A 12,739-nucleotide genomic window follows, 5' to 3' on the forward strand; every position below is an offset into this window, starting at 1 on the left:
CCTGAATACAGGCACACACCACCACTTCTGGCTTTTTTTTTTTTTTTTTTTGTATTTTTGGTAACAGGGTTTCACCGTGTTGCCCAGGCTGGTCTTGAATTCCTGAGCTCAAGCAATCTGCCCACCTTGGCCTCCCACAATGCTGGAATTACAGGCATGAGCTGCTGCGCCTGGCCTTCTTTGATTCTTTTAAGAAAATGATTTTAGCAATTAGAATTATTATGAATAAACTAATTTGTTACTGGAAATTTTGTTACTGGAATTGGAAGTTGTAGGAAATCTTTTACATTTACTTGAATGCTTATAGAATTGCTTCAGTTTCCTTGAAATTTAAAAATAGCACCAGAATATTTTAAGGTGATGACTTTTTAAAATTAATTTTGCCTAGTACACAAGAAGCCTTTTTGATCTACTGATTTCATGACTTTTTCCACAGATAAATAAGATAATAATTTTATTATATCTTTATCACCTGTTTTCCATTTCTTCTGATCATTTCTTTAGAAACAAAGTCTTTTTGTATCTATCATTTTCCTCCTTTGGATTCATTTACTTCATATTGTTGGATAATTTCTCAAGCATTTCTAACATTATAAGTGATTTTTTTTTAATCTACAGTGGTGTTGCTATTTTAATTTCTACCTGTAGTAATGTAGAAGATATTTATATGACATTATTTCCTTCATTATAACTTTAAAATATTTCTAGTTCTCTTTTATCTTAGTATTTCATTGTTTTAATTCAGGTTTCTTTCTGTACTTCTAGAATCCATAATTTTTGTAATTTTATTGAATATTAATTCATGATATAATTTTTATGAAAATAATTGTATTTATTTTCATAAATACACTCATATCTTTCCTTGTTTTCAGAATTGTTATCAAGCAAATGGGTTCACTGCCTGATGCACACAGAAAGAAATAACTATAGCACTAGCTTTGGAGAAAAGAAAGACTTTATTGCAAAATGAGTCAACAAGGGTCAGGAGTGAGTCCAAATCTGTTTCCTCAGTTTGGGGTCTGCAGCAAGTGTATGGGCTTGAAGAGCAATAGAAAAGATTTAGGAATGTTGATTTGTCAGTCTGATTGCAGGGCTTCAAATTTGACCAGTTATGGTAAGGTATGTTGAAGTGAATTTTAGCCCTAGATCTTGTGGGTCAACAGACCCTTGCTTCAGAAAGAGTTCTGGTGTTATGGTTCCAGTCATGTTCCAGTATAGTTGGCTCTGAGGAGAGAAATCATTGGTTTTGGATATTGTTAGAGGTCAAAGTTTTTCTATCGTGCATGCCTTGGCTTCATGACTTACAGTTTTTGGCTCTGTTACTACAAGGTAACTCAACATTTTGTTATTAACAACATGGACCATTTGGGCTGGTCCAGAGTTACAGGTTCTTTGTATTGGTCCATTGTGATTTTATTTATTTTTCAAATTTTTTATAATCACTTTTAAAATCTTAGATAATAAATAAAATTTAAATGATAAATTCCATTGAAAATAACTAGCCAAAACATAAAGTAGGTAAATTGCACCATTCAAACATATAAACAATTCTTTTTAAACCTAAAGGTAAGGAAGAAAATACTTAAATCTTAGTTCTTTATTTGTGCATGGAAATTTTTAACACTATATATAAATGTGAGAAATCATTTCGGCCAAAAAAGAAGTCAGAAGTCAAAATTCATAAAACAAACCTTAGGAATGTGGAGGTTAAGATATTTTCTGCCCTACCAATTAATTATTATTTATTAAAAGAAGTAGAGAGATTGATATACATGAACAAAATTGAGACAACATGCAGGTATACTTGTTGACACCACTTGGAAAAAACCCACGTTTATTTTGAAAGGACTTGTGAACATCCAGTAAATAGAAAAATACATTCAGAAAATACTTACTGAATATTTATGATGTGTCAGACACTGTGTTAGAAACTTGGGAGGTAAAGCTTCTATGTCTAAGAAGCTCAGAGTCTAGTTGGGGGCAGGTAAGCACAAACTTTAAATATTTACAGTATTTTCTCTCTCTCTCTCTCTCTCTCTTCCCCAAACTGTTTTGTCTAAAAATGGGTTACACATGATATGTACAAGCTTATACATTCAGTTACGTGTCCGTTAGTGTACCATATGTACATAAACCCAGATGGTGTAGCCTACTCCACACTTAGGCTATATGGTATAGCCTATTGCTCCTAGGCTACATACCTGTGCAGCATGTTACTGTACTGAATACTTTAGGTGTCTATAACACAATGGTAAGTATTTGAGTATCTATACATATCTAAACATAGAAGAAGTACAATAAAAATTTGGTATAAAAGATTTAAAAATGGTACACCTGTATAGGGTAATTACAATAAATGGAGCTTGCAGGACTCAAAGTTTCTCTGGGTAGTCAGTGAGTGAGTTGTGAGTGAATGTGAAGGCCTGGGACATTACTATACACTACTGTAGACATTATAAACACTGTGCACTTATGCTACACTAAATTTATTAAAAATACTTTTCTTTATTCAATAAGGTAACCATAGCTTACTATTACATTTTTACTTTACAAGCTTTAAGATTTTTTAACTTTTTGATTCTTTTGTAATAACATTTAGCATGAAACGTAACATATACACATTGTACAGCTGTTCAAAAATATTTTCTTTCTTTTAATCTTTATTGCATAAGCTTTTTTCTATTTTTAAGTTTTTACTTTTAAAACTTTTTTGTTAAAAACTATGGTACAAACACACACATTAGTTTAGGCCGTGTATTAGTCAGGGTTCTAGAGAGGAACAGAGCTAATAGGAGAGAGATATATAAAGGGAAGTTTATTAAGTATTAATTCACATGATCACAAGGTCCTGCAATAGGTCACAAGGTTTCACAATAGGCCATCTGCAAGCTTAGGAGCAAGGAGAGCCAGTCTGAGTCCCAAAACTGAAGAATTTGGGTATCCAATGTTCGAGGGCACGAAGCATCCAGCATAGGAGAGAGATATAGGCTGGGAGTCTAGGCCAGTCTAGTCTTTTCATGTTATTCTGCCTGCTTTATATTCAGTGGTAGCTGATTAGATGGTGTCCACCCAGATTATGAGTGGGTCTGCCTTCTCCAGCCCACTGATTTAAATGTTAATCTCCTTTGCAACACCCTCACAGACACACCCAGGATCAATACTTTGCATCCTTCAACCCAATCAAGTTGACCCTCAGTATTAACCATCACAGACCTATACAAGGTAAGGATCATCAATATCGCTGTCTTCTACCTCCACATCTTGTCCCATTAGAAGGCCTTCAGGGGTATTAACAGTTCCATTATAATCTTATGGGACCACTACTGTATGTGCAGTTTGTCATTGACCAAAATGTCATTATGTGGCACATGACTGTACTTGTATATATCACTTATTTGTGTATATCATATATCATTGAATGTATATATGGAATCCGGTCATGTAGGTAACGTTTGTGTGAAATATTTGGCCTTTTAGTTTCCTGTGGAGCCTGGAAGGATCAGGGTTCCTGAAAATTTAAACCAGAACTCAGATATTCCAGTAATTGCACATCAAGTGCCCACTAGTAGCTAAGCATCTGCTACACAACAGCATACAAAGTCTGGAAGGTAATGAAAATAGTGCAAATGGGTTCCCCATTTCTTTTCCAAGAAAAACCTCCTAATGGGTTGCTGATGAGCTAATCAGGTCAAGTGTTCTCTGAGTTGCCCACTTTCTAAAGTCAGCAAGCATAACATTTTGTTAACCTATTGACACAGAGGAAATTTGTTTTCCATCTGTCCTTTTACAGTAACTACTCAAAATTGCTTTCTCTTCAGCTAACAAAGTTAATGAATAAATTATTCAAGTTTGACACTCATAGAAAATAACATTTTACATTTTTCGTTTTTATTCCTGATTATTTTGCTTTCTTTTTCAGCCATTACTTCTTTCTCTATGAAGAGCTTTTAATCTTTACTGAAATTTTGCAGTGTTGGTTTAGAGAGTCATACTCAGACTCTCTGGAGCTAATCACATTCACAAAGTAAGTTTCTTATTTTGCAGATATAACATTTACATATGTTGAAGCAGTCACATGATAATTTTGTAAATGCGGATAAATTCTATTACGAATTTATAACCATTTGCATAAGACAGAATAAAAGTTTAACTTTGCGCTACATGTAAACAAAAGGTTTCCTAAGGAAATAGTTATTAGAATAAAAATATTTGGCACATTTTAAACCTGAGAATAAGCTCTTCTCCAAGATGGAAAAGTGAATTATAGGTCTTTGTTATTATTCTTTATGAAATTTTAATTCCAAGCATCTCTACTCACTAATATTTTGTTAAACTTATTCCTTTACTAAAATTTTCTTCAAAATTATCTTAATGTCCAACCTTTTGTCTGTCTCAAACTGTCCTTTCACTAAGTAGGTCCAAATTGGGTGTTTACTTGCAGTGAATATGTTTTTAGTGGTTTGTTGTATTCAGAGGATTATACCTTCAAAGATGGTCATCTAATTAATTCACAAAGGTAAGCTTTTCTTCACTTTTGTGGTTAGGCCAATTTAAATAATACGTGTTAGAGAATGAGCATCTATGTATTTCCTCTGCAGACTGACTATTCTAACATTCACTATACTAAGAGTATTGTTATTTAAGCATCACTAAATGCATTCACCTTCCCAATTTTCAGAGACAAAGTAAAACTCACTCATATTTCATTTATTATGAATGTGCATACAAGTCTATTAATTTAACATTTTCCACCAATGTAATAAAATAGCAATATTATTTTATACTTGTTAGAAAAATTCTACCAAGAGTATTTTTGATTATCATCAGCAAGTGGTCACTGTTTCTTTTGGAAGATGCTCCTGGTCACTAAAAACTGTATCACTTTAACCACAACCTCGTTAAACTGGGTTCAGAGACTCACAAATTATATCAACAGTAGCATTTCTTTCCGTTGAATATGCAAAGTAGGTTTTTATTCTCTATGTGTTCCAGTATCTACCTTGAACAGTCTCAGAACTAGTTAAAGCATTTAAGTACTCTTGTGATGAAGGAAGTAATGATTAATTGATAACTACTTTCGTTTAGCTTATAAAACATTTCCCCTAAACTTTACCTAAATTTTGGGGGATGGTGAGGGAAGTCTCCTTTAATTACTTATCGACCCAGGTATTAGACAGCCATAATATCTTTTTTTTAAAAGCAGGAAATAATAGATTTTGTATGGAAATTTTTAAGAAATGTCAGAGAGCTGGTCCTGTTGAAAAGTTTAGCAGTTATAGAAAAATATTTCAAAAACATAAATGCAGCATTTTAAACATGGTTTGGTGTCCAGAATAACTTGTTGGTGTTATTTTTCATTTTCAACATAAATATCAACTGCCAGTATGTAATTGAATCACAAACGTATTTGAATTCAGGAATTTTTATACTGAAATATTTCTCTGTGAGCAAATCCCACCTCACCAAACAGAAAGATTCTGTTACTGTTTGTGTGTTCTAAAAGCGAGAAAGCCTTGTATTATATAATTCTCTGTCGGGTGTTTTATGTATCTGTATGCTTTTTTATTCCATTCCCCCTCTCATTTTTGTACTCCTCAAAATATCTAGGACGGCATTTTTACATGCTTGTATACATTTAAGAATATAGCATAGTGGTTAAAAACTTGGCTTCTGCAACCAGACTGTTTAGGTTCAAATCTTGGCTCCATAACCTTTAGTACTGTGACCTTTGCAATTCACTTAAACCTCCTGTGCCTTGGATTTCTCATCTATAAACTGGAAGGTGGATTAACTATTGGTGGATTAAATGAGTCAGCACATGTAGAGCACTTCAAGTAGTAGCTGGTACATATCAGGCTCTTAGTAAATATTAGCTATTATTATTTTTAACAAGTATTTATTAAGCACCTGTTACACTGAAACAGTGCTGTGGGTGCTGGGGATGCCATGATGAACAAAATAGTCACCTTTACTTCTATCATAAAATTTAAAGTTTGGTGAAATATTCAGGCAAACACACAGGTCATTGTAATACAGTATGATAACTGCTATCATAGGGTAGTGTAGGGTGTCACAATTGCCTAATGGAGGACCCCTTACCAGACTGAGGGTATCAGGAAAGTTTTTCTGGTCTAAGCAATGTCTAATCTGAGATCTGAAGGTTGGTGAAATAGCTTGTACCCTCCAAATCTCATGTTGAAATTTGATCCCCAGTGTTGAAAGTGGGGTCCAGTGGGAGGTGTTTGGGTTACGGAGGTGGATCCTTCATGAATGGCTTTGTCATTCTTGTGGAACTGAGTGAGTTCACACTCTTATTACCATGAGATCTGGTTGTTAAAAAGAGTCTGCCACCTTCCTCCCACCCTGTCTCTTCCTTCTGCTCTTGCTGTGTAATGCCTGCTCCCTTTGCTTTCTGCCGTGAGTGGAAGCTTCCTGATGTGCTCCCCAGACATAGCTGCTCATGCCATGCTTCTTGTACAGCCTGCAGAACCATGAACCAAATAAACCTCTTTTCTTTATAAATTACCTAGGTATTCCTTTATAGCAATGCAAGCAGATTAGACAGATGGGTAGGGGCTTGCCATGTGATAGTGAATGGTGTGGAGGAATGGAGTTTCAAGAAGACAGGGTAGCCAGAGGATCCATGATGGGAAAGTTCCACAGGGGAAAGAGACTATGACACATTTAAGGACTTAAAAGGCTCAGTTAAATGCGCTATATAGTTCATTACAGGGGGTGGTGCACAAGCCTCTTTGTTCTGAGAAGAATAGGGAATCATGAAGGTGTAGAAGAGGAGAGTGTCATGTTCATATTTTAGTTTTCAGATCTCTTGAACTCCAGTGTAGGTAATATACTAAAGTGAGTTTAAAAGTTGATATAGGAAGATCAGTTAAAATGCCAGTGCACCATTCAGGAGAAAGATGTTGGAGGCTTGGAACCAGAGTGGTAGGCATGAATAGAAAGAGAACTTGAGAAATCTGAGAGACGTTTATGGGAAGAGAGTCAGAAGGACTTGGTAATAATACAGTGCAAGATATGGAGAGAGAGTGAGAAAGTAGACCTAAAGATGGATTCCTAGGTTTCTAGATTGAGCATGTGATTGATGCCATCTACAGAGACAGGAAACACTGACTGTTGTGGCTACTCAGTATATATCCTTGGTAATTATGTCCCGGTTGTCAGCTAGGAGCAAATCCTGCTCAATGTCAATTCATGTGCTCTTAGGTGGAGCTGATTCCACCTCCAGCTCCAAGGATGGAGCACATGAACTAGGTTGGACCAATTAGTGCATCACATTCTCCCAGCCACATGTGAGAGGGTTGGTCACAGCAATTAAGCTTGATACAGTTAGAGTGAGTCTGACAGCTTTGGTGGGACTTGTTAAAAAAGGCTTGGGAGTGTGAATTGGAGTTGAAGCAGTTATCTTGAACCCACCAGAGGAATGTGTGCGAGAAAGGAGCCAACACAGTGGAAAGCAAAGCTGAGAGAAAGAGAGAAGAAAATCCTGAGAATGCCCTTTAAGTACTGAATCTAGCCATGCCTATGTCATCCTCTCCCTTGCACTGTTTCTTTTTTTTTAAAATTTAATTGAATTTTAAGTTCCAAGATACACATGCAGGATGTGCAGGTTTGTACACAGGTAAACATGCGCCGTGATGGTTTGCTGCACCTATCAAGTCATCACCTAGGTATTAAGCCCCACATGCATTAGCTGTTTATCCTGATGCTCTCCCTCCCCCAATCCCCCATGCCTGACAGTCCCCAGTGTGTGTTGTTCAGCTCCCTGTGTCTATGTGTTCTCATCGTTCTGCTCTCACTTATAAGTGAGGACATGTGGTGTTTGGTTTTCTGCTCCTGTGTTAGTTTGCTGAGGATAATGGCATGTCTGGTATTTTAAGAAACTGCCACATTCCTTCCCAAAGCAGTGGAACCATTTCACTTTCCCACTGGTAGTCTGTGATAGTTCCAGTTTCAGAAGAAATGGTACCAACTCCTCTTTGTACCTCTGGTAGAATTCAGCTGTAAATCCGTCTGGTTCTGGGCTTTTTTTGGTTGGTAGGCTATTTATTATTGCCTCAATTTCAGAACTTGTTATTGGTCTATCCAGGGATTCAACTTCTTCCTGGTTCAGTCTTGGGAGGGTGTATGTGTCCAGGAATTTATCAATTTCTTCTCAGTTTTCTAGTTTGTTTGCATAGAGGTGTTTACAGTATTCGCTGATGGTTGTTCATATTACTGTGGGGTCAGTGGTGATATCCCTCTTATCATTTTTCATTGTGTCTATTTAATTCTTCTCTCTTTTCTTCTTTATTAGTTTAGCTAGCAGTCTATCTATTTTATTAATTTTTTCAAAAAACAAAAAAATAAAAAACAGCTCCTGGATTCATTGATTTTTTTGGAGGGTTTTTCATGTCTCTGTCCCCTTCTGTTCCACCCTAATCTTGGTTATTTATTTTATTCTGCTAGCTTTGGGGTTTGTTTGCTCTTGGTTCTCTAGTACTTTTGATTGTGATGTTAGAGTGTTGATTTGAGATTTTTGTAGTTTTTTTATGTAGGCATTTAGTGCTATAAATTTCCCTCTTAATACTTCTTTAGCTGAATCCCAGAGATTCTGGTACAGTGTCTTTTTGTTCTCATTGGTTTCAAATAACTTCTTGATTTCTGCCTTAATTTCATTGTTTACCCAGGAGTCGTTCAGGAGCAAGTTGTACAATTTCCACGTAGTTGTGTGGTTTTCAGAGTTTCTTAATCTTGAGATCTAATTTGATTGTGCTGTAGTCTGAGAGACTGTTCATTATTATGTCAGTTCTTTTGCATTTGTTGAGGAGTGTTTTACTCCCAGTTATGTGATCAATTTTAGAGTAAGTGCCATATGACACTGAGAAGAATGTATATTTATTGTTTTTGGGTGGAGATTTCTGTAGATATCTATCAGGTCCACTTGATCCAGAGTTGAGTTCAAGTCCTGAATATCCTTGCTAACTTTCTGTCTCAGTAATCTGTCTAATATTAACAGTGGGGTGTTAAAGTCTCCCACTATTATTGTGTGGGAGTCTAAGTCTCTCTGTAGGTCTCTAAGAACTTGTGTTATAAATCTGGGTGCTCCTGTATTGGGTGCATATATATTTAGGATATTTAGTTAACCCTTCTTGCTGAATTGAACCCCTTACCATTATGTAATGTTTTTCTTTGTCCTTTTTGATATTTATTGGTTTAAAGACTGTTTTGTCAGAAACTAGGATTGCAATCCCTGCTTTTTTCTGCTTTCCATTTGCTTGGTAAATTTTCCTCCATCCCTTTATTTTGAGCCTATGTGTGTTTTTGCACATGAGATGGGTCTTTTCAATACAGCACACTGATGGGTCTTGACTCTTTACCCAGCTTGCTATTCTGTGTATTTTAATTGGGGAATTTGACCCATTTACATTTAAGGTTAATATTGTTATATGTAAATTTGATCCTGCCATCATGATGCTAGCTGGTTATTTTGTAGACTTGCTGATATAGTTGCTTCATAGTATCATTGGTCTTTGTACTTCAGTGTGTTTTTGCAGTGGCTGGTACCAGTTTTTCCTTTCCACACTTAGTGCTTCCTTTAGGAGCTCTTGCAAGGCAGGACTGGTGGTGACAGAGTCCCTCAGCATTTGCTTGTCGGAAAAATATTTTATTTCTCCTTTGCTTTTGAAGCTTAGTTTGCCCAGATATGAAATTCTGGGTAGGAAATTATTTTCTTTAAGAATGTTGAATATTGCCCCCTATCTCCTCTGGCTTTTCGGGTTTCTGCTGAGAGGGCCACTGTTAGTCTGATGGAGTTCTCTTTGTGGGTGACCTGACCCTTCTCTCTGGCTGCCCTTAACATTTTTTCCTTCATTTTGACCTTGGAGATTCTGATGATTATGTGTCTTGGTGTTGATCTTCTCATAGAGTATCTTACTGGAGTTCTCTGGATTTCCTGAATTTGAATGTTGGCCTGTCTTGCTAGGTTGGGGAAGTTCTGCTGGGTGATATCCTGAAGTATGTTTTCCAACTTGATTCCATTCTCCCTGTCTCTTTCAGGTACCCCAATCAGTTTGGCCTTCTTACATAACCCCATAGTTCTTGGAGGTTTTGTTTGTTCCTTTTCATTCTTTTTTCTCCAATCTTGTCTGCCTGTCTTATTTAAGCAAAATTGTCTTCAAGCTTTGAAATTCTTTCCTCCACTTGGTCCATTTGGCTATTGATACTTGTGGTTGCATTGTGAAGTTCTTGTGTCGTGTTCTTCAGCTTCATCAGGTCATTTATGTTCCTCTCTAGACTGGTTATTCTGGATAACAGCTCCTGTAATGTTTTATCATGGTTCTTAGCTTCTTGCATTGGGTTAGAATGCACTCCTTTGGCTCAGCAAAGTTTATTATTACCCACCTTCTGAAGGCTTCTTCTGTCAATTCATCCATCTCAGCCTCTGCCCAGTTCTGTGTCCTTGCTGGAGAGGTGTTTCGATCATTTGGAGGAGAAGAGGTACTCTGACTTTTTGAGATTTCAGCATTTTTTAAAATTGATTCTCATCTTCATGAGTTTATCTAGCTTTGATCTTTGAGGCTGCTGACCTTTGGATGGGGTTTTTGTGGGGACTGTTTTGTTAATGCTGTTGTTGTTGCTGCTTTCTTTTTGTTTTTCTTTTGGGAGTCAGGCCCCTCTTTTGTAGGGCTACTGCAATTTGCTGGGGGTCCTCTCCAGACCCTATTTACTTGGGTCCCTCCCACACCTGGAGGTATCACCAGTGGAAGTTGCAGAACAGCAAAGATGGCTGCCTGCTCCTTCCTCTAGGAGATCTGTCCCAGAGGGGCACCAACATGATGCCAGTGGGAATGCTCCTGTATAAGGTATCTGGCGACCCCTGTTGGGGGGTCTCACCCAGTCAGGAGACATGGGTTCAGGGACCCACTTAGTAAAGCACTCTGGCTGCCCCTTGGCTGAGGGGGTGCACTGTGCTGGTGGGGGAGAACCCCAGTCATCCAGACTGCCTGGATTCCTCAGAGCCGGCAGGGGAAAGACTAAGTCTGCTGATCTGTGGAGACCCTGGTTTCCCCTTCCCACAGGAGCTCTTACATGGTTTGGCTGTGTCCCCACCCAAATCTTATCTTGAATTCCCACGTGATGTGGAATGAACCTAGTGGGAGGTAACTGAATCATGGGGGGCAAGTCTTTCCCCATGCTGTGGATAAGTCTTTCTTATGATTAAGTCTTTCTCATGATAGTGAATAAGTCTCATGAGAGCTGACCGTTTTAAAAATGGGAGTTTCCCTGAACAAGCTGTCTTTCTTTGCCTTCTGCCATCCTTGTAAAATGTAACTTGCTCCTCTTTGCCTTCTGCCATGATTGTGAGGCCTCCCCAGTCATGTGAAACTGAAAGTTCATTAAACCTCTTTTGTTTGTAAATTGCCCAGTTTGGGGTATGTCTTTATCAGCAGCATGAGAACAGACTAATGCAGTAAATTAGTACTAGTAGTGTGGGGCACTGCTGAAAAGATACCTGAAACTGTGGAAGTGACTTTGGAACTGGATAACAGGCAGAGGTTGGAACAGTTTGGAGGGTTCAGAAGAACATAGGAAAATGTGGGAAAGTTTGGAACTTCTTAAAGACATGTTGAATGGCTTCGACAAAAATGATGATAATGATATGGACAATGAAATCTAGGCTGAGGTGGTCTCAAATGGAGATAAGGAACTTGTTGGGACTGGAGCAAAGTGACTCTTGTTATGTTTTAGCAAAGAGATTGGCAGCATTTTGCCCCTGCCCTAGAGATTTGTGGAACTTTGAACTTCAGAGAGAAGATTTAGGGTATCTGCAGAAGAAATTTCTAAGCAGCAAAGCATTCAAGAGGTGACTCAGGTGCGTGAAAGTCATTCAGTTTAATAAGGGAAGCAGAGCATAACAGTTCAGAAAATTTGCAGCCTGACAATGTGATTGAAAAGAAAACCCCATTTCCTGAGGGGAAATTCAAGCTGGCTGCAGAAATTTGCATAAGTAACGAGGAGCCAAATATTAATACCCAAGACTGTGGGGAAAATATCTCCAGGGCATGTCAGAGGTCTTCATGGCATCCCCTCCCATCACAGGCCCAGAGGCCTGGGAGGAACAAATGATTTCATGGGCCAGGCCAAGGGTCCCAATGCTGTGTGCAACCTAGAGACTGGGTGCCCTGTGTTCCAGATGCTCCAGCCATGACTGAAAGGGGCCAATGTAGCGCTCAGGCCATGGCTTTAGAGGGTGCAAGCCCCAAGCCTTGGCAGCTTCTATGTGGTGTTGAGCCTGTGAGTGTACAGAAGTCAACAGTTAGGGTTTGGGAACCTCTGCCTAGATTTCAGAAGTTGTATGAAAATGCCTGGATGCCCAGGCAGAAGTTTGCTGCAGGGGTGAGGTCCTCATGGATAACCTCTGCTATGGCAGTGTGGAAGGAAAATGTATGGGTTGGAGCCCCCATACAGAGTCCCTACTGAGACACTGCCTAGTAGAGCTGTGAGAAGAGGGCTACCATCCTCCAGACCGCAGAATGGCAGATCCACTGATAGCTTGTACTGTGTGCCTGGAAAAGCTGCTGACCCTCAATGCCAGTCCGTGAAGGCAGCTGGGAGCTGTACCCTGCAAAACCACTGGGGTGAAGCCACCCAAGACCATGGGAAACCACCTCTTACATCAGCGTGACCTGGATGTGAGACGTGGAGTCAAAGGAGATCATTTTGGAGCTTTACAATTTGA

This window comes from Papio anubis, chromosome 9, assembly GCF_008728515.1.
Source record: "Papio anubis isolate 15944 chromosome 9, Panubis1.0, whole genome shotgun sequence".
NCBI classification, from domain to species: Eukaryota; Metazoa; Chordata; class Mammalia; order Primates; family Cercopithecidae; genus Papio; species Papio anubis.